Source organism: Canis aureus, chromosome 10 (genome assembly GCF_053574225.1).
Source record: "Canis aureus isolate CA01 chromosome 10, VMU_Caureus_v.1.0, whole genome shotgun sequence".
In the NCBI taxonomy this organism is placed as follows: Eukaryota; Metazoa; Chordata; class Mammalia; order Carnivora; family Canidae; genus Canis; species Canis aureus.
In genome coordinates, this window is record NC_135620.1 from 48,764,939 (window position 1) to 48,788,139 (window position 23,201).

The 23,201-nt window shown below is 33.7% G+C and overlaps 1 protein-coding gene across 10 annotated transcripts in view; it reads right to left on the minus strand.

The window, feature by feature from the left end:
- Positions 1-23,201, minus strand: part of LINGO2 (leucine rich repeat and Ig domain containing 2) — a 1,132,704-nt gene that overhangs the window by 1,056,918 nt on the left and 52,585 nt on the right. The gene's annotated exons all lie outside the window — the stretch shown is intronic.

Genomic DNA, 23,201 nt, shown 5'->3' on the forward strand with positions numbered 1-23,201 from the left:
TATAGAAAATCGTTTGTGTTCCAACTGATATTTTGATTTGAAGTCAAATTCTTGGGACGTCTGGGTGGCTCAGTGGTTGACCATCTACCTTCAGCTTAGGGCAAGTGTGATCCTGGAATCAAAGGATCAAGTCCCACATCAGGCTCCCCGCAGGAAGCCTGCTTCTCCCTCTCCCTCTGCCTATGTTTCTGCCCATCTCTGTGTATCTCATGCATAAACAAATAAAACCTTAAAAAAAAAAAAAAAAGAAACCAAATTCTCAGTAACCATAAAAGGTATATTAACAGAAGACAATCAAATTTGTCTGGAGAAGAATCTTAACTGAAGCTATTGTCAGTACTCCTTCACACAATATAATTACTTGCTTCTAAAACATTTTAAAATAAGGATTTCTTTTTCTAATTACCAAAGAAATACATTCCCGTTGTCTACAATTTGAAAAAACACATAGTCTCATAGCTTGGCAAATAATAGCGTAATTATATTTTGCTGTATTACCTATTTTGTGTGTATATGGAACTATATACGCAATAGTCATTAATAAAATTAGCTGGCTAACTGGCTCTCTGGATAGGTGGGTGAATAGATTTTTCATTCAATATTATGTCATGAGAATTTCTAAGACCATTAACCAACTTTAGAAAGTTGCATTTGATGTTTGTATGGTAGTCTATTACTTTATAAAATATACAATAAGGGAATGGCTAAATCATTATAAAATCCAATTATTAAAATACTGTTTATAACACTTTGAGAAACACTCATAGTGTTATATTTCCAGAATATCTCTATGTATATATATTTTAACTATTTTAGATATGTTCTTAAAAGTGAACTTACAATGTGAAGGTATAAATCTTTAAGAGATCTAGATTCATAACTAACACATCATCTTCCAGTGGTGGTAAATTAGTTGCATAGACTTATTTTTCCAGTCATACTATATATTAGAGCTTACCTGCAGCCTTGTCAGCTTGAGATTTTCTTTTTTAATCCCTTTTAATCCTTTCTAATCTTCTAATCCATGATCATTTCTAGGTTCCAATTTTGTTCACTGTTTTAATTTGAACTTTTTTGAGTACAGATGGAGTAAATAATATTAGCAGCTATTTTATTGGATTTGCCTGTATTGTTTACTTATGGTAAGACATTGTGTATGAGTACAGAAAATAGCTTCATATATTAGTTATGTCAATTACTAATTTAGTCTCTTTATACACATAAGAAGATAAATCTCATACTCCTTCCTAATATAGGGAAAGGAAAGCTTTCTTTCCACTTAAAAAAAAAAAAAAAAAAAAGGAAACTGTCTTCTAAACAGGTTCCAATGGAGGCAGAAATGTAGACATTTAACTTTTTTTAATTGTGTTAAGACACAAATAACACAAAATTTACCACCTTTTGTATTTTTAAGAGTATAATTCAGTAGTATTATATTCAATTTGTTGTGCAGCATATTCTTCAATTGTTGTAGCAGTATATTCAAACTGTTGTGCAGTCTCCCAAACTTTTCCATTTTGCAAGACTGAAATTCCATACCTATTAAACATATCCCTGTTATTTACTCTCCCTAGCCCTGACAACCACCATTCTACTTTTTGTGAATTTGACTACTTTAGATACTCATATAAATGGAATCATGCAGTATGTATTTTTGTGAATGGCTTATTTCACTTAGCATCATGTCGTTAAGGCTCATCTATACTGCAGCACGTGTTAGAATTTCCTTCCTCTTTAAGGCTTAGACACACCTAATTTTTAAGTTTCTTGGATCACCTGACATGGTGCCAGCTCACTAGTGAAAAAAATCTTTTCCAATTGCCACAGTTTGATATTTCCTTTCACTTCCTTACCATTCTTTGCCCCACATTCACTGAAGACCTCTTACACATGTAAGCATCCTTTGTCCCAATTCCAAGGGACATCCTAAATCCATTATGAATCCAAAGTAGAAACTGAAGTATAAGGAAGGCCTAGCTTGGATTTTGCCATCATATGAATCTTCAACTTCTCAATAGAATTTTTTTTCAGCATGAAATTTATTCAAATGTCCTTAATCTCACCAAGTTTTCTTTAAAAACCTCTTTCCAGGAATGTCTCACTGAAGTTACTCCCCTATCTATACATATCCTTCAAGAAGTCTGATTTTCAAAATGTAGTTTAAAATACTGTCTCTATTTCTTGATTCCTAGGCATTCCTTCCACTTCTTCCAAACTCCTCAGAAATTATTCTCTCCATGGTAACTACATACTTTTAATTAAATTGATATTGATTCTTTTTATTACTTGCCTTTTAAGGACCACTTGACATGATTACTTATGCCTTTCATCTTAAATTACCTCTTTATTGTTGACTCATACAGTACTCCTCCACATTGGTTGTTCTCCTTTTTTTTTTTAAATTCTTTTCCAGTTGTTTGCATCCCTTGCTTTCTACTTTCTTCATAAATATTATTCTTCCCCAGGTGTTAGTTCCCAGACCACAGACTGCTTGACTTCCCACTCTGCAAAACCCATCACACATTCATGAATGATATCATCCATAACCAGGGCTTCAAGTGTTGTTCAGTTCCAATGACACATCTCTCTTCCACACCTTCAGACTCATAAATACAACTGCTTAGCTGATACCCATATAATTCTGGCTGCCCTAAAAATATCTCAAACTCAAATGTACTATACCACATATCAATTGTAAGAACTTAATAAAATTTTCTTTTGTAAATAAATGAATGATATACTCATGTATAGATATATCTGTCCTGACAATTTCAATTATTTCACCTCACTGAAATCATTAATCTATTTGGATGTCTAGCTCCTTCCCATTTCAAACAAATACATACGAAGCCCAGAAAATCAGCACTGTAGAAAAGTGTTCCTCAAATTCAACTGTCTGAATCTTGTCAGGGAATTGTTTTATAACTTTATCCTTCTCTTGAAATTTTTAGAAGGGTACTGAAGAGACTATAATTTCAGATATCCACATAGAACACTACCTCTTAGCCATGACTTTAGTGACTTTTCCCATTTGGAAACTCAATTTCCTCATTGGTAATTTGAAGACAGGGCTAAATGAGCTCTAATAAAAAGGCACTTCACACTCATCCTCTGACTGGGTCATAATGCATCACTTATCACACATATCAGCCTTCAGTTAAATACATCAAAGGTCAGAAATGAGATAAGTGTTTGGAGGAGGAGGATTTGTAAGTAAAATCACATTACTACTGCTTTAGATAGCTTCAGTTATAGAGTCCAAAGACATCACAATATTTCTTGGAATAACTTCATAATAAAACCTAGGAAATCTTTACCCTCCACAATAAGTTGCTACAAGTAATTCTGTCTCTTTTGAATTCATTCTACAAATAGTAAAACAGTCAAGTGCTCAAAATTGGCCTACAGAATGCCTGAGGATCTTTGGTTGAGCTGATCTGGGCAGAGGCCAGACATTCTGCATTTTAATTGATCTCCCAAGTGGGGTCAGATGCTGCTGGCCTGCAGATGGCACTTTTAGTAGTAAGCCTCCAGAACCACACCAGCAGATTCAAATTCTGATTTCTCAACTAATAAGTTCTATAATATGAGGCAAGATACTGACTCTATCAGAATCTCAAGTTACTGATCTATAAAATGAAGAAGATAACAATAAAACAGACCTTATATAACTGTCATGAAGATAAAATGAGATAATCCTGCAAAGTTTTTCTAATAGTGCCTGGTAAATAATGCATACTTGGTAGGGGTAATATTTAGCATTGGATGAGGTTTCTCTTTTTTTCTCTCAATCTAGCTCCAACTCCTATTGCCACAGTTTGCCTATCGAAGCTAAATACAGATTATGTAATAATGTTCCCCAGATACTGTCTACAGCAATCCCAGTCAAAAAAGTACTATATGAAAATAAAACTCTTCCAAAAATGGAAGCTATAGACAATATTTGAAACACTGGTGTATGATTAACACAATAATGATAAATCTGCCTAAATTAGTTTCTCCTTTGCTCAGAAATCTTTAAAGTTCCCACCATGTTCCCTGAAAAAGTCCAGGCCATTTGGCCAGATATTCGGGGCCAAAACTACATTTCTGACCTTGTCCTCCACCATTGTCCCTTACTTACTATATTATCCAAACAGAACTATTCGCAGGTTCACATACTCACTCCATGTTTATCCAGACAGTGGCTGACTAAACAGTATATTTTTCTCATTTAAAAAAGTTTTAGTTAATATTTTTTATTTAACTCTTCCACATTGAACAGATAATTTATTTCTCAAATTCTGAGTGTGAAATAGTCATTCAAATATTTTACTCAACCATGAAATCCAGATGAGTATATAGTATATTAGCAATATCCATTAGTTATCTCTATAGCACTTTACATACTAAAAGCTTTCTCATATACATTATACACCCTTATGAGGTAGGAATCGTTACCTTCATTTTGTAAATAAACAGTATAAGCCTCAGGGTATATAATCAACTTATCAAATTTCATACAAACTTTTCAACAACACAGTGGATGTGTCATATAATTCTCTTTTAATTTGACTAGATAATCCAAAATAACTAGGTAACTTCTGTGGTAGCAGCTTCAAAATGGTCACCATGATCTCCTGTTACACCGCTGTATGATCTTCTCTTGAGTATGGATTTGCTCTGGTAATCTGCTTTTTTTTTTAAAGATTTTATTTATTTATTCATGAGAGACACACAGAGAGAGAGAAAGAGAGAGAGAGGCAGGCACAGGGAGAAGCAGGTTCCATGCAGGGAGCCTGATGTGGGACTCAATCCCAAGACTCCAGGATCAAGCCCTGGGCCAAAGGCAGGAGCTAAACCACTGAGCCACCCAGGGATCTCCAGTAATCTGCTTTTAACAAAAAGAATATGGTAAAAATAGTGGGATGCCACTTCTGGGATTTGGTAACTAAATATTGTGATTTCTGTCCTTCTTGAACATTCCCTTGATCTATCAATTGTTTGCATTGTTGAAATCAATAATGCTATTGCTATTGTGTGAGCTGCCATATAGAGAAATTCACAAGGCAAGGAACTAAGGGCAGCCTCCAGTTAACAGCCAGAGAGAAACTTAGACCTTAATCTAATATCTGATTGATAGATCAAGGGAATGTTCAAGAAGGACAGAAATCACAATATTTAGTTACCACGAGGAACTGAATCCAAGCGACTGCCACATAAAGGTGTTTGGAAACAGATCCTAGACCAGAAGGGCCTTGAGATGACTGTGGCCCCAGCCTACACCTAGATCACAGTGTTGTGAGAAAACCAGAGTTAAATTCCAGCTAAACCATGCCCAGATTCCTAACCCATAGAAACTACAAGATAATAAACATTGACATCTTAAGTCATTGGGCTTAGGGGTGATTTGTTATGCAGTAATACATAACTAATTCAAGTTTCAAATATTTATTATAACTTTAATGTTTACAGCCAATGCTCTGTGAGATTATGTTCCCCACCATGCTGCACTTAGAAATTAATAAAGTCTGATCAGCAAGATGACAGAACAGAAAGGCCTGGCTTTGGATATATTTCTAGAAACATAAAACCTACTAAAACTAAATCATGAAAAGATGGAAAATCTCAACAGACCCGTAACTAGTTAGGAGACTGCATCAGTGATCAAAAACCCTTGCAACAAAGAAAAGTTCAGGAGCAGATAGCTTCACTGGTGAATTTTCCTAACATTTAAGGAAGAATTAACACCAATCCTTTTCAAATTCTTCCAAAGAACTGAAAAGGAAGGAACACTTCCAAACTCATTTTATGAGGCCAACATTACTGTGACATCAAAGCCAGGCAAACACACTTAAAGAGAATAAAACTACAGGCCAATAATCTTGATGGATATAAATGCAAAAGTCCCTAACAAGGCACTGGCAAATGGAATTCTATAGCACATTAAAAGAATCACACATGATGACCAAGTGGGATTTTTTTTTTCTGGTATACAAGGATATTTCAACATAGGAATATCAATTAATGTGATACACCACTTTAACAGATGAAAGATAAAAATCACATGAACATATCAAGATATACAGAAAATGGTAGTCAACAACATTCAACATCCTTTCATGGTAAAAACAGTCAATAAATTAGGAATACAAGGACCTCAATATAATAAAGGCCACATATGACATATTAGGAATATGTGGACTTCGACATTCCCTCAATATAATAAAGAGTTTTTATGACAAGCCCACAGCTAGCATCATATTCAATAGTGAAAAACTGAAACCTTATCCTCTAAGATCAAAGATAAGGCAAAGATGACCATATTCACCGTTTCTATTTAACAGTGTTGGTAGTCCTAACCAGAGCAATAAGGCAAGCAAAATAAAGGAATCCAAAATGTAAAGGAAGAAATAAATGTATCTGTGTTCACAGCTGACATGATCTTAAATATAGAAAGCTCTAAAAAAAAGCTCTTAGAATTAGTAAATGAATTCAGCAAACTAGCACAATACAAAATCAATATAAAATATTGGTTGTGTTTCTATATACTGACGATTAAATGTAAAACTTGAAATAATAAAACCAGTAGCAGAAATCAGAAGGAAAATCTTGTTGACAATGATCTGAGCAATGATTTTTAGATTAGGCAACGATTTTTGGATACATCACTGAAAGCACAGGTAACAAAAGCAAAAATAGGTAGGTTTGTCATACTAAAAAGCTTCTGCACAACAACAACAAAATGATTAACAGAGTGACAAGGCAACCTATGGAATGGGAGAACATATTTGCAAACTATATATATCAAGTAAAGAGTTAATATCCAGAATATATAAAGAGCTCAAACAACTCAATATCAAAAAACACACACACAAAAGTCCTGATTTTATTTACTTTTATTTTTTAAGGATTTATTTATTTATTTGAGTGAGAGAAAGAAAACAAGAGAGCACATGCAAACAGGGGAAGGGGCAGAGAGAGAGGGAGAATCCTGAAGCAGGCTCCCTGATGAGCAGGAAGCTAGAGAAGGGGCTCTGTCCCAGGACCCTGAAGTCATGACCTGAGCCAAAATCAAGAGTCATCTGCTTAACTGACTGAGCCACCCAGGTGCATACCCCCCACCAAATATTTTAAATGGATAAAAAATAAATATTTTTCAAACAAGTATATGAAACATATAACATATAAAACATATAACATGAAACATAAAACAAGGCCAACAAGTATATGAAAAAGTATTCAACATCACTAATCAGGGAAATGTAAATCAAAACCACAATGACATATTTCTTCACACTGTTGGAATGGTTATTATAAAAGATAACAAGTATTAGTGAGAATGTGAGGAAAAGGAACCCTTGTGCACTGCTGGTAAGAATTTAAAATGGTAGAGCCATTATGGAAAAAAAGTAATGAGGTTCTCCTCAAATTAAAATTTGAATTGGTACTTGCTATGTACCCAAAAGAAATGAAATCTAAATCTTAAAGAGGTATCTGTACCTTCCCATGTTCACTGCAGTGTTGTTCACAATAGCCAAGATATAGAAACAACCTGTCGGTCAGTGGATGAATGGATAAAAAAATGTGGTATATATACAAAGAAAATATTATTCAGTCTTACAAAGAAGGAAACCCATCATCTGCAACAACAGGAATGAACCCTCAGGATGTTATAATAAAATAAGCCAGACGCCAAGAAACAAATTGTACAGGATCTCACTTATATGTGGAATCTAAAGAAATACAAGCCATAAAAGGAGAAAGTAGAATGGCTTTTGCCAGGGGTTAAGGGCTAGGAAAAATAGGGAGATGGCTGGCCAAAGTATACAAAGGTTCAATTATCCAGGATTACTATGTTCCAAATATCTAAAGGACAGCATTGTGAGTACAATTAAAGGGAGTACCTGAGGGGCTCAGTAGGTTAAACATCTGCCTTCAGGTCAGGTCATGATCCCAGGGTCCTGGGATTGAGCCCTTATGAGGCTCCCTGATCCGTGGGGAGCCTGCTTCTCCCTCTTCCTCTGCTTCTCCCCTTGCTCCTGCTCTATCGCATGCAAATGCTCACTCTTGCTCTCTCTCTCTCCCAAATAAATAAATACATTCTTAAAAAGAAAAAAAGTACTAGAGTGTGTACTTGAAATTTGCTGTAGGAGTTTTTAAGTATTCCCACCATCACACCAAAAAAAAAAAAAAAAGAAAAAAAGTAACAATGTCATAGATATGTTAATTAGCTTGATTTGGGGAATCATTTCACATTATGTACATATATCAAAATATCACACTGTATTTCTTAAATATATATAATTTTATTTGTCAAGTAGATGTCTATAAAGCTAGAAAAATACAATAGCAACAAAAAGAATAAAATACTTAGGAATAAATAATCAAGGAGGTGAAAGACTTTACAATGAAAACTACAAAACACTGATGAAAGAAAGAAGACACAAATGAAAAAATACTGTGTTTATGAGCTGAAATACTTAATGCTGAAAGGTCCACACTATGCAAAGAGATCTACAAATTCAATGAAATCCCTATCAAAATCCCCATGGCAGTTTTTGTATAACTAGAAAAAAAAAATCCTAACATTCACATGAAATCACAAGAGACTATGAATAGCAAAACAACAACAATAATCTTGAAAAAGAAGAACAAAAGTGGAGGCCTCACAATTCCTGACTTCAAACCATATTACAAAGCTACAGTAATAAAAATTATGTGGTACTGGCATTAAGGCAAACATATAGACCAAATGAAAAGAATAGAAGCCTAGAAATAAACCCACATACATATGGTGAAACAATATTGGACAATGTAGCCAAAACTACACAATAGCAAAAGAATGGTCTCTTCAATAAATGCTATAAACTGGATATCCACATGATAAGAAATGAAACTGAATCTTTATCTCTAACACCATACACAAAAAACAACTCAAAATAGAATAAACACTTAAACAGAAATCCTGAAACTATAAAACTTCTAAAAGAAATTGTAGAGGAAAAGCTTTATAACATTGGTCTTGGCAATGAATTCCTGCATATGACACCAAAAAGTTAGGAAACAAAAGCAAAAAATAGACACAAATTACTATATTAAGTTTAAATGCTTCTGTATAGCAAAGCAAACAATCAACAGAATGAAAAAGCATCCTACAGAGTAAGAGAATATTTTTGTAAACATCTATCTAGTAAGGGCTTAATATTCAAAACATATAAGGAACTGAATTGAAACAACTTCATAACAAAAGAAGAAATTTTTTTTTATATTTTATCTATTCATGAGACAGAGAGAGAGAAAGAGAGAGAGAGGCAGAGACACAGGCAGAGGGAGAATCAGGCCCCATGCAGGGAGCCCGATGTGGGACTTGATCCCAGGTCTCCAGGATCACGCCCTGGGCCAAAGGCAGGTGCTAAACCGCTGAGCCACCCAGGGATCCCCAAATAATTTGATTTTAAAATGGACAAAGGATTCAATAGACATTTAACCAACAAAGATCTACAAATGACATAAGAAAAGATGCTCAACATCACTAATATTTTTAAAAATGCCAAACAAAACCATAATGTAGTATCACTTCAATCTGCTAGGATGGCCATTATAAATGTATATATTTAAAAAAACAGAAAATAACATATTTTAGTGAGTATGTGGAGAAATTAGAACCCTCGAGTATTATTGGTAGGAATATAACTGGTGCAGCTACTATGGAAAACAATATGAAGGTTTCTCAAAAAAAATTAGAAATAGAACCAAAGGATGATGCAGAATTCCCACTTTTGGGTATTTATCCAATAGAAGTAAAAACTATCTCAAAGAGGTATCTGCACACCCATGTTCATTGCAGCATTATTTACCATAGCCAAGAGGTAGAACAACTTAAATGTCCATTGATGGATGGATGATAAGAAAATATGGCCTATATACAATGGAATACTATTTAGCCTTAAATAAGAGGGAAAGTCTGTTTTATGCTACAATGTGGATAAATTTTTAGGACTATACTAAGTGAAATAAGCCAGCCACTGAAGAGCAAATGCTACAGGATTCTTCTTTTTATAGGGTATCTAATGTAGTCACACTCATAGAAGCAGAAAGTAAAACCAGGGGCTGGAGGGAAGGAGAAATAGGGATTTGCTATGTAATGGGTAAGAGGTATCAGTCATGCAAAATGAAAAAGTTCTAGAGATCTACCATACAACAATGCAGATATAGTTAACAACACTGTAGTATCCACTTAGAAATTTGTTAATAGGATACATTTCATTTTAGGTTAAAAAATTCATTGTAATCTGAAGATGGTACACACATGCAGATGAGTAGACAGAAAATTAAGTAATTTCTCAATTATTTTAGAGATTCTTTAGATAATCAGGTGTTCACATGTATTGTCCCATGAAAATCGAACTTAATGGCATTAAGTAATAAAATTTAAAGTCATCAGTTAGTATAATTGGTTGCAAACACCAGAAATGGAACCTATCTAAGTTTCAAAGGTTTATTTACTTTGGAGGGAGGGGAAGAGAGAGGATAGAGAGTAGGGGGAGAGGCAGAGAGAGACAGAATCTTTAAACAGACTCCCCTATGAGTACAGAGCCCAACATGGGGAGACCCATGAGATCATGACATGAGCAGAAACCAAGACTGGATGCTCAACCGACTGAGTCACTCAGGCATCCCAAATCTAACTAAATTTTAAAAAGGAAATTTTTGGAAGTGTATTAGAGATGTAACCCAGCTCCTGGAATTGGCTGGAGGCTTGAGAGCCAGCTAAGTACCAAGTTGGTGCCAAAGTAGCTCTAAAAATCAGGAAGGAAAAACCATAGCAACAATATCAGAGCAGGTGCGGTACACTCAACTCATTGATTCCACCACTACACTGAGTGATTGCTCTGTTCCCTGTGTCACCCACTGAAGAGTCAAAGTCCTGCAACAGTGCAAAGGACTGGATGAGTTTATTTCATGTGCTCCTTCATGTAGTGACAAGTGACATTACAGCTGATTGGTTTCTATAGGAATTATCCCTTCATCAAAATGCTAATAAAAGGAAAATTAAAAATTGGGCAGGCAAAAAAAATTCTACTACATTGAAGATTATTGGTTTGTATCTGCATGCATACAAGTTTTTTTTTTTATTTTTCCTTTTGTTTCCAGTGGTTATGATTTGGATACAGATATTTCATTATATGCATTACTACTGCTGTGTTTAGAGCAAAAATAGACAATAGCTGTCTAATACTTTCTTCATGATTTTTTCCTTTGTCACAATGTTTCATTTAATTTTTTTTTGTTTCGAAAGTATTTCCAGATGATTTGAAGTTCTAGCAGCTATTGATCAAATTGAAATAAATCACCCTCAGAATTCTCTACATGTAATTATAACTTCATATTGTGCTAATGTCATCAGTCATGCATTTTTATTGTTCTAGGCACACATTGTAGTGATCCAGGTGTAGAGATGGAAGTCCATCTGGCCAATTTTCTTTTCTATGACTAGAGATGGTTTTTTTCTCTTCCATTTAAATGTGAACAAGAAATATCTTGAGCCAGATCCAAGAACCTATGGTAGCTCTCTAATTTTTCAAATAAAGGCAGAAGAAAATATTGTGTTATTTTCTTTGACGGTCATTTTCTAACAAACTATTTTCATCAATAACATAATTACATGGGACAATAATATGACAAAATTCAAACTATCCTGATTTGCAATATTTATCAAAACTCCTGTAAATGCCGTAGTCACAATTATCTGTCAATGCAGTAGAAATAACAAATTTTACTTTAAGCCAATCAATTACTGAATAGAGATATATTTCCATGGCATAGGAATAATTTTCCCTCCTAAAATTTAAATATTTGAAAAAAATTTTCCCAGTCCAACTAGTGGTGAATTACTTTAATACTAAGTTAAAAAAAAAAAAAGAAACATGAAAGGATGGCAATGATGCCCATAACACTGGGGTTATGTTTTATGTTTTCCCTTTCATATGGAATGGAAATCTTCTTGGTGTTAAATCATAAAGAATAATATATTTTAAACATTTCATATTATGGAAAAATCTTTCTACAAATAAACATGCACATACAGAGGTAGAAAAAGTGTATATATGTTATATATACACTTATCTAGGTGTGCGATACCCACACATTGGTACCAAAAGAATACTATACCACTGTATCTAAAAAATGGCCACTAATTTTTTATTATCATTGGTGGAGAAAAAATAAACATAAAAGCAGCACCACTATACCACCTGGACACAAACCAACACAACAGCCAAGACTTGTAATGGTCTTACTATCATCACAAACATTTAGTGTTTTTGCAAGAACATACTAAGCCAAAAAGATACTACACAGCTTTAAAACATCTACTGCTTTAAAAGAAATTCTTAGTAAGAGAGCTAGGGAAAAATATTATCATTCTCATAAATTAGTAAAAATATTCTTATCTCACTAATATATGTTTCTTTTTTTAAGATTTTATCTTTATAGATTCATGAGAGACACCAAGAAAGTGAGGCAGACAGACACATAGGCAGAGGGAGAAGCAGGTTCCCTGCCGGGAGCCCCATGTAGGGCTTGATCCCAGGACCCCAGGATCATGCCCTGAACTGAAGGCAGACATTCAACCACTGAGACACCCAGGCGTCCCCTAAAATATGTTTCAACTGGTTTCTATAAGGTAGCACTAGGTTGTTGACCTTATAATGAACTGTGAAATTGGGGTAATTTTAAATCAAGACAAAGCTGTCAGAAAACTTGAGACCATCCAGAAATAGATAACTTTTCAAATACTATCCTCTGTAACTAGAGAAATACACACATACACACACACACACACACAAGCACTCTAAAGCACTATATTGTTTTTTCAAAAGTATAAGGTTAGAAATATGAAGTCCATTCAAAAGATATCAGCCATTTCAAATTTTCAACTACATGCAGACAGTGTTTAAATATTTTTTGAGGGATCAGAATAATTTTAAGAATCTCTAATACCTGAACATTTGCTGTTCTTATGATCTCAATCCAGAAAATGTAACAGAATAGATTAGTTATGAATATTATAAAGCATGTATATATTTAATACACATGGGTATATGTTTCACTATATCTCTCAAATTGAATGTTTTCTTCAAATCGCATATTTGGTATGGAGTATTTCTTTTAAAAAGAAATTATTTATTATCTTACCAAAAAATAAAACAAATGATCTATTCTATGCTTTTCTTTATCCCCAAGCTTAACTAAGACATAAATTTCACAAAAGTAGAAATACATTTCCTTGTTTTGATTCTCTTTTACCAAGACTTCTAAATAAACTCCATGCAAGATGCATCACAGAAAGCAATGAGCTTTGATAATCTCAGATCTATTTATGTTCACAGACTCCAGAATCAATGTATATACTTCTTTTTTAAAAAAAAATCCAACCTTTTGATAGGCAAAGCACAGCCTGATAGAAATCAGTAATTATCTCCCAAATATATCCAAATTATCATAAACACATCTTAGATATTCTGTAACTATTTTGATATATTAGATATTTAGAATCTTAAGACTTCTAGACCATATTTATTTCTATGGGGACAATCTATAAAATTCTTTCAGATATATTGCTTCTTACTTGTTTGTATAATTGAACATATAGTTCTTTTTATTTAAACCACCACAAATTAAAACCATCTGCAAACTAAATGAACATGCAGCAGATTCTAGGAAACAAAATAAGGTATTTAATAAAGCTAATTATTTCTATAATTCCTTAGTGATTGGCTAGTCTCCAAAAACCATTTCCAAATATTCCATATAGTGATTTCAGAATTATATTAAAAATACACTTCTTTAACCTGATGATATTTCTGGGTAGTAGCCAATATTTTAACAATGATTTTTTAAATGGCATTCATTTTACAAAGCTATGATGATCTAAAACAATGTCTAATGATAATAATGCTGATGATAGTCATGATGAAAATTATACATTCTACTGTAAATTCTTTCTTTTAAACTGCATAGTATTTTAATTCTAAATTTATTTGGGTGGGATGCCTGGGTGGCTCAGCGGTTGGGCACCTGCCTTCAGCTCGGGCCTTGATCCCAGGATCTGGGATTGAGTCCCACAATGGGCTCCCTGTGGGGAGCTGGCTTCTCCCTCTGCCTGTGTCTCTGCCTCTCTCTCAGTCTGTCTCTAATGAATAAATATATAAATCTTAAAAATATAAATTTGGGTATAATTTTAATTACTGCTGCTCATTTCCCTAATATTTTACATACACTTAGTTAATCCTTCCTGTAGCACATGAGCTACATTTCACTGAGAAGGCAGTCACCATGTTTTAAGGATCTACTTTTGCCAAAGAACTTCTCATACATATCAGTGTTCAATTTTACAGTTCCACAGAAAGAGATGAGGAGAGAGCCTGAGAGGCTAAGTAACTCTTCCAGTTTTACAGACTTAAGTAATGACAGAGCTGGGATTAAACTTATGGTCCCTATAATTCTGCTGGTCCCAGTATAAACTGGCCATTTTATAGTGTCACCTCCTACAATTCCAAACACCACTGTATTTCTGCGTATTTTCTGTTTTAAGCAATCATTTTACAGAAAACATTTTCTTTCCCTTTTAATTTGTACTGTTCTCTATACTTCTATACCTACATAAAGTGATGAAACAACATGAAAGCATATACAATCACAGAAAACATAAATGAATACGTACTCTTTCTATTGGTTTATCCTGATTGGTCAACACCTATTGTTTCTTTAGTATCAATTGTAATGTTCAGAGGAATGGATACAATTTCTCTACAAATGTGGATGATCACTATGGGATTTTGTTCTACAAGAATAACGAAAGAAAATATCCATGTGCCAAAAAATAAATAAATAGATAAACTGTAGGGCCAGTTGTTTTTCAAACGTTTAAAGCTTTATGATATTGTATCTGAGTAAGGGAGAGTGTTTTATCTATGCAGTTACTTCTACCTCATCTACTAAAAGAGAATTTCTAAAAGTTGAATGTCTTTATTGATTGTCACAGAAGAGGGTCTTTGAGGTGACAGATGTTAATTCCTAAATATCTCTGGATAAAATTCTCAGGGACTTAATGGTGTCATTAAAGCTTCCTAATCCATTAAATAGAGTTAAACTGTAGCAGTACAAGCACAACAAGAGTAAAAATATCAGAGTGACAATTCTGAACCACAGAAAAATTTGAGTCTATTTTATTGTTTTATACTTTCTAACTATATTTTGGCTTAATAGCTCATTTCATTTTTAACTCCTAATGCCAAAAGTGGTTAAAAGGAGAGACATAGAAAGATACACACACCACACAGAGAGAGAGAGAAATGTGTATCAGTTGCTCAATTTTGAATTTGCCCAAATCTATTTTGGTAAAAACAGACATAGCATCATAACCAAGGTCATCTTTCAAAAATTCTGCAAAAAAATTGCAGACAACTTTTTTATAGAGGGCCTATCTAACAATGCCTGTCAATGGTGAACCTCCAGCAGGGATGGGAGTATATAAAACAGAAGACAAATTTTCTTACAAAAAGTGATGCTAGGATGTTAAATTAGCATAATATACTATACAGTATAATTCACATTAAGTAGTACATAAACAATTTCAATTAGAAATGTCAAATTGTCTTTTCTGCAAACATTATCATCTGTTGCTTCTCCTGAATGGCAATGGGAAACTTGGGGGCCATCTGCTGCCATTCTCAAGATTCCAATGTATGGCTGATACTATGAAGTACAAGAATTTTTCCAGCCTTGTCACTCTACTTTTTACCGTCCAGGGCCTTCTGGTCGTGGAGCAAACTGGGCCCCTTTGTAACCAACTCCACTGGAGGTTCAAATAGCAATAGATTTGCAGAATCCCTGGCCACTAGGGCTCCTGTATCTTTTGATTGAAGTCACTATCATTTTTCCTTTATTTTTCCTTATCTCAACCAGAGTAGTAACATCTCTTCTTGATGTTCTTCCAACAACCTCTTTGCTCATTTAATTATCTTTATAGCACATACTTATTATATTAGTCTCCTAACTCAGAAATATTCTTATAAAATTAAAATATTCACTTTTGAATCCATATTTCACAGAACTATTTGATTAAAAATCTTAATTTTTATGTAGGTTAGACATCACTGCATTTTTAATCCAATTAACTAATCATAATTAGGTCAAATATATTTTTTAGGTCAAATATTTTATAGATATTTTAAAATCTTCATTTTTAAGTACATTAGATTCCTTACAAATTGAATATTATTCATACAATTAATCATAATTTATGATCAGTCAAATGTTAATTAACGGGAGGAACTGGTATTCAATCCCCAGACGTATTGTTGAGTGTCAGCCTGTTTCATGGACCTAGGTTATACTCAGAGAATGGTGCAAAGGTCTGGGATAAACTAGTACACACCTATCATCAGTTATCAACTAATTAGGTAAAGTCCAAGATCAAATTCCTATGACTTGAAAGCAGTGTCCTCACAGGAAGTGGGACAGAAAAATTCTTCAGTATCCAATCTCTTAGAATTTGAAATCCAAGGAATACTAATTCATTTTTCCCACTTTATAAAGTTTTATATCAGAATTGGTAAACAGGCAATCTTACAGTTCTATCTTTATTCAAAAAATGCACAACCTGGGAAGATAAATAGGTTTATAACCGCAAAAAAAGTCAAAGCAACTGTCAATGAACAACAGGAATAGGCCATTAAGCTTGGACTCCATATTTTTGCTAATATCCCAAAATTTAAATCAAAAGCCTTTAAAACTTAAAGCACAGAGTCTGAAAGATAAACTAGTGATAAAATATAAGTACTATCCTCATCAATCTCGTGTGAAATAAGGTAAGCATCTCTTATTAGCTTAAAGTGAACTATTAAAACACTAGTTGCAGAGTATTTTCTCTGAATTTCTATTTAATATATGAAAATGGGAATTAAAAATATTATCTACTTCACTGGTAAAGATTAAGTGGTATAATGCATGTAAAAATACATAGCAAAAGGACTCAAGCTATTTTACTTTTTCTTTTTTGTAGCAAGAGATAGTGTATGTGGAGTAGAGGGAGAGAGAGAATCTCAAGCAGGCTCCACGCCCAGTGCAGAGCCCAACGTGGAGTTTGGTCCCACGACCCTGAGATTATGACGTGAGCTGAAATCAAGAGTTGCACACTTCACCAACTGAGTTACCTAAGCACCCAAAGACTCAAAAATTTTTGACACTAATAGCTACTTAATAAATATGCCCTGTTAAAAATAATTAAGAAACTAATAAATAACATAGTTTGTAGTACTTAGAAAAGCACAAAGAAATACAGTGTCGTCCATGCCTGTACATGGTCTTGCTAATTTTATCTCATCATTATATTTCCTTTCATTTAATTTTATTTTACTTCATATTCTTTATTCCTTAAGTATTTTACATATGTTTTAAGAATAGAAGGTTGCTTGCTCATTTATGTAGGCCATTTATATGAGTAAGCAGAATTTTTTGCCAAGCTTTCATTAAAGCTAACATAATTCATTCCAATCAATTTCTTCATTTTTATTTCCAATGTTAATGATTCAATTTGCATTCTTTGCTGAGCCTTATAATTTTGGCAGCATCTACGTGGTGGACAACAAGACTGCCATATAATTTAATATCTATGAAGAAGAGCTTTTTATTGTTTATTTTTAGCAGTATGTGCCCTTGTAAATGAGTCAGGTTTAAACAAAAAAGAGATGTCATTTTGTCTATATATTATTTCAAATAAAAGCTTAGGCTTAACAACATCATCTAATAACACTACAGAGTATTGTTTTAATCCAAGTAGCATATATATCCAAGGAAATTTATTTTTCTTACAAGCCAAACATACCTTTTCACTCTTGAAGAGGGTGAAACAAATAGGTAACAAAATCAGCCCTTACTTCATATACTCAAGTTTCTTTATTCATGCAAAAGATCATAAAATAACCCTACTATAAATAGAATGTGATCTAAACCAATGCCCAAGTAATTCCTGGGTCTTTATAAACCTGAACAAATGACAAAGGGATCAAGGCACAGAACATCTGCCTCATCCTTGACATCCATGTGATGACCCAGATAGATATTCTCTCTACTCAAATGGACACAGACACACTTTTGTTCAACCACTGATGGGGATATCTAGACGCATGAAAAACAAGAGAGTCACTGTGATTTAATTTAAGCATCCTATGAATTTTACAGTACTCTTCAAATGAAATTGTTTTGGCTAAATGGCATTTATTGAACAATTAAAAATCAACTTTAAAAAAACTGCTTTAAGCTCTCATGTGGGCTCCGAACACTATTGAATAGGAATCGGTAAAAGCAACATATTTCCAATAAAGAGAAAAGCTCTATACTAAAAATAGTCTACCATGAAATAAATCTAGATTTAATTCCTGAATTAAATTCAGATTTTCCAACGGAGAATTCCTCTAAAACTTTATTAAATATCTCAACTTACTGAAAAATGCAATCAGCTTTATTACTATTATTATGAATTATTTTACAGGGAAAATAAATGCACATATATTTTGTCCTGTGGAATCTATGTACCACAGCTTTATCTACCTTCAACTTTCAGACTAGAACAGGAAGCTACAGTTATCACACCACCAACAGAAAAGATTTATTCATAAGAAAAAGGAGAAAAGGAGAAAGCCGATATGCTGAGGTAGAAAGAGAGAGAGAAGTATCAAAGTCACTGTCTCCTCTAATACAAAAATCCATCTCTGCAGAGTTAACATCTCAGACTCTGGAGACTCCTTGGCTGGCCAATATACCCTGTTCCATTTCTGATTTTCCAGTGACGTCAATCTCCTCAAATCTAATTCCCAGCAACAGTAATAATGTCATGTACTTTGGAAAGGCTTAGATGAGACTATACACAAAAAGCACTTGTGATAAGGCTTTATATGCAATGCTTTCCTCTTATGATTATCATTGTTAGTATTATTTTTCCATGAGGAAGAATAATGAATAATCTGCTAACTTTCTGTTCTCAAAGAAAAAAGAAATATTACCCTTTAGCTTCTCACATCACTCTTTCTACAATTGTGGTATAAATTACTATGTATTTAGTTATTCCTTGATGCTGGGAAGATCTTTTCCTTTTATAAATGTCAAATCTCAGGATATATTTAACAATAAAAAATAATTTTTAAAAAGGTGCTGCATTGGGATCCCTGGGTGGTGCAGCGGTTTGGCGCCTGCCTTTAGCCCAGGGCGCGATCCTGGAGACCCGGGATCGAATCCCACATCGGGCTCCCGGTGCATGGAGCCTGCTTCTCCCTCTGCCTGTGTCTCTGCACCTCTCTCTCTCTCTCTGTGACTATCATAAATAAATAAAAATTTTAAAAAAAATAAATAAAATAAATAAATAAATAAATAAATAAATAAAAAGGTGCTGCATTAAAAAAAAATAAAAATAAAAAGGTGCTGCATTCATCACTTACACAGATGAGATATAGATATTAATTTTCTAAACTTTTAGAAAAAATGTACTGTCTTCCTCCTACATAATATGTTAATGATCATGAATATTGTAGTTCACTGACTACAATTCTTCTCTTCCATAGTCTCCAAGAATCAGAGTTTAGTATAAAGAAATACATGACCTAGATATTTCTTATTACTGTGTAAAATATTGTGAGGTTTTTTTTTTAAGATTCCATTTATTCATCTGACAGAGAGAGAGAGAGCATGCACAGCATGCACACGCAGGGGGAGTATGAGGCAGAGGGAGAGAGAAAGAAGCAGGATCCCCACCGAGCAGGAAGCCTGATGTGGGATGTGGGGCTCTATTCCAGCATCATGTCCTGAACCAAAGGCAGCTGCTTAACCAACTGAGCCACCCAGGCGCCCCTACTGTGAGCTTTTTTTTTGTAACTTAAAATGAAAGAGAAAAAAAATCACAAAATGAAAATTAATACTCTTTAAAATGTACATACATGATTATTATTTTATTTGAATATTCTACTGTAAAAAATAACACCCAGAATAATATTTAGTATATAATTAGCCTTTATAAGATTTTGAACTTTTAAAACTGAAACAATGCAATGCATTGTTAGTGTCAAATAAAGCTGTAGCTGTTCTTGAAAAAAAGGGCAGTTTATTCCAGAGTAAATAGCTTATACTGCCATCTCAAGGAAGCTAAGAGCATAGAAAAAATCATCTCCATTAGTCAAAACAAACACACACCCAAAACAAAACAAAAAACTTCCATCATGGAGGTGTTACAGTAGAATGAAAGAGGTAAAAACAATTGTGATTGTAAACTAAGAATTTAGAAGCTTTCTTACCACAATATTCCAGTAGAAGTGATAGTGACAAAAATCACACAGGGAATTCTAAAATAGCCCTCAAAATTAAAGCTTTGCCCTCTTCTCATCTAATGCTACTACACATTGCTGTTGGTAAATACATACTGCAGGAATATAGAATAAAAAGAAGCAACTACAACAAAATATCAGTGTGTACTCTTCACTATGGCAGGTTAATTGCAAAACTACAACAGAGCCCTTAAGATGTAACTCAAAGCCCATGGAGAATTTGTAAGGAAAAAAAAAAAAGCCCCATTAGACTTTTCACAATACACTGAGCAATTGAAAACGTATTTGGCTTTTATGTGCATCACTAAGAACTGACAGGTTATAAAGTAGTATAGTTTCAACAATATTGGGATTTTAGTTACCTCTAAATTCATATTATAGCAGTCAATCAATTGTTGGCTTTAGGCAAGAAAAGAAGATAAAACAAACGGTTTTCATTTACAACTGGGTTTCTTACCTATTCCTAGACATGAAATCGTAGATAAATGTACTCTGGTACATGATTACATCTCATTTATGTATATAGATGGGAGTATCAATAAATAAAACTAAAATTCTAGCACAGTTTGCATGTCATTAAATTTCTTCTGATAACTTCTAAGATTGAAGGACATGAAAAAGTTATTTGTGTCTTTGGGAAGTAACATTTCATTACCAAAGGAACACTTCATAAAATGCTAGCCTTCTTAGATAAGTCTTTGAACATCAATTTCACATGATACTTCTACTACAACAGGAAACTCACTCAGCCACATTTTTATTGTAAGCTATTACCTGGGAATAAACTGAGCATATTCCCTCTTTCAGGAAACCAAGGCATATCATATCACTTAATGTACCTTAGATCTAAATATTAAGCCCAACACCATTTTTTTTTTGCTTTTAAGCCCAACCAAATTTTTATGAATTTCCTAGAATATATGCTTTACCTTGGGACAGAACAAAGACAAAATTTAAAAAATAAAAATAATAAGAAAAACAAGTTTTACTAGTAAAACAATATATTTAAGCATGTCCACTAGTTAGTTCAGACTCCATAAAATGACAGATAAAGAACTAAATTGCAGATACTCTCAACATCCCTACATATATAAAAGTTTTTTTTTTAAATAAAGCTATCCCACTCAAGAAATACTCAGTTTTAAAATTCAGCAGAATGTCATTGAGCATATGAGATTTGCCAAACATGAAACTAAATGAGAAAGAGTCCTTTTCCAGACTAGAACAGGAAGTGAGAGACTCATAAATAGTTATTGTACAATGTGATATTTACAATTATGTGAGTATTGTGTTTTATACATACCGAAATACTGTTCAAACTCACTTGTTAACACAATGAATCCTGATAGAGAATGCCAAGAACTAGAGGTGAACATGAATCATTCTGAAAACATATGAGTAATACCTACTTTAAGTTCATTTTAATATTTGGAGAGTCAAAGACTAACTGAAAATAAAAATAGATTGTGGTATATAAAACACAACTGCCACTATGTCTAAAAACAGCAAGGTATTAATTAGGGGGGAAATTAATATAAAATAATGTCACACTAAAGAAATTCAATCTTGCATTAAAAGATCTAAGTAGACAAGCATTTCTCATTTAAACCTAACCATAACTTCATATTCCCTCATTTATTTTGTTCTTCTGATATCAAGAAGGATAGTAAAGTGTCTTGGTTCCCTGAAAGCAATAATATCTGGCTTGTGCAACACATTAATTCCACACATTTTCCACCTAAATTCATATATAAGTTCAAATTTTGGGTGTGGGGCAATATTTTATTTGGTTTTTATTTGTTTTCTTATATTGTATAATGAAAAATTCAGGGTTTTCATAAGAGAATTTTGAGAAGCGCCTGGGTGGCACAGTCAACTCTTGGTTTCAGCTCAGTCATAACCTCATGGTTGGTCATGAGATCAAGCCCTGATTGGGGCTCCTCGCTCAGCTCAGAATCTGCTTCAGATTGTCTTTTCCTATGTCCCTCTCCCTGCTCACACACACTACACTTTCTCTCTCAAATAAATAAATAAAATCTTTAAAATAAAAGAGAATTTTGACTTTCTCATGCATCACTACTACATACTTGCCCTCTGCAACAATATATTTTACCTTCTAGAAGATACAAACACAGAAAAAGAATGTACTAATATATATTTATATACCCTATTTGTTATATGACTCAGAAGTAACTTTCTAGATTCATCTGTATGGACAATTTTCTCTTTGAAAAAGAAAATGTTTGTAGAATTACTCCTAATTCTTTGGAGTTATTCTTTATTGACTCTATTAATCAGTGATGTACATTCTATTAATAACTAAATGAACACCTGCAAATGAAGGAGAATTCGGATAGCACTTTAGCAGACTGGAGGAAGCATCTGAGTGGAATATAAACTAATCTTCTATCAAGCCTACTGTCTCCAAAGCATCTCAGAAACATACTCTTGGGACTCATCTCTACTGAGGAAGAGAAAAGAACTATTTGCCATTGGGTTATACTACAACCATGAGGTCCTACTAAACCATCACTCTCATCTCTCCCCTACTCAGTCTTAATTTTAGTACCCAAGTATGTGTGTGTATGTATGTGAGAGAGAGAATGGGAGATAGAGAGAAAAACAGGGACAAAATACAGAGACGCAGAGACAGAGAGAATATCCTAGATCTGTATCCATCTGAATTCTGAGAGATTCCATTTGAATATGAAAGGGAAGCTTTCACAGATCCACCCAGCTGCAATGCTCAACCCCTGATCCTTCCCTCACTAGCGTCTCAGAGCTCAGGTTAGAGGACTTGTCTCACTGGGAGCTATAGTCCTCTTTTGGAAAACTTCCTTA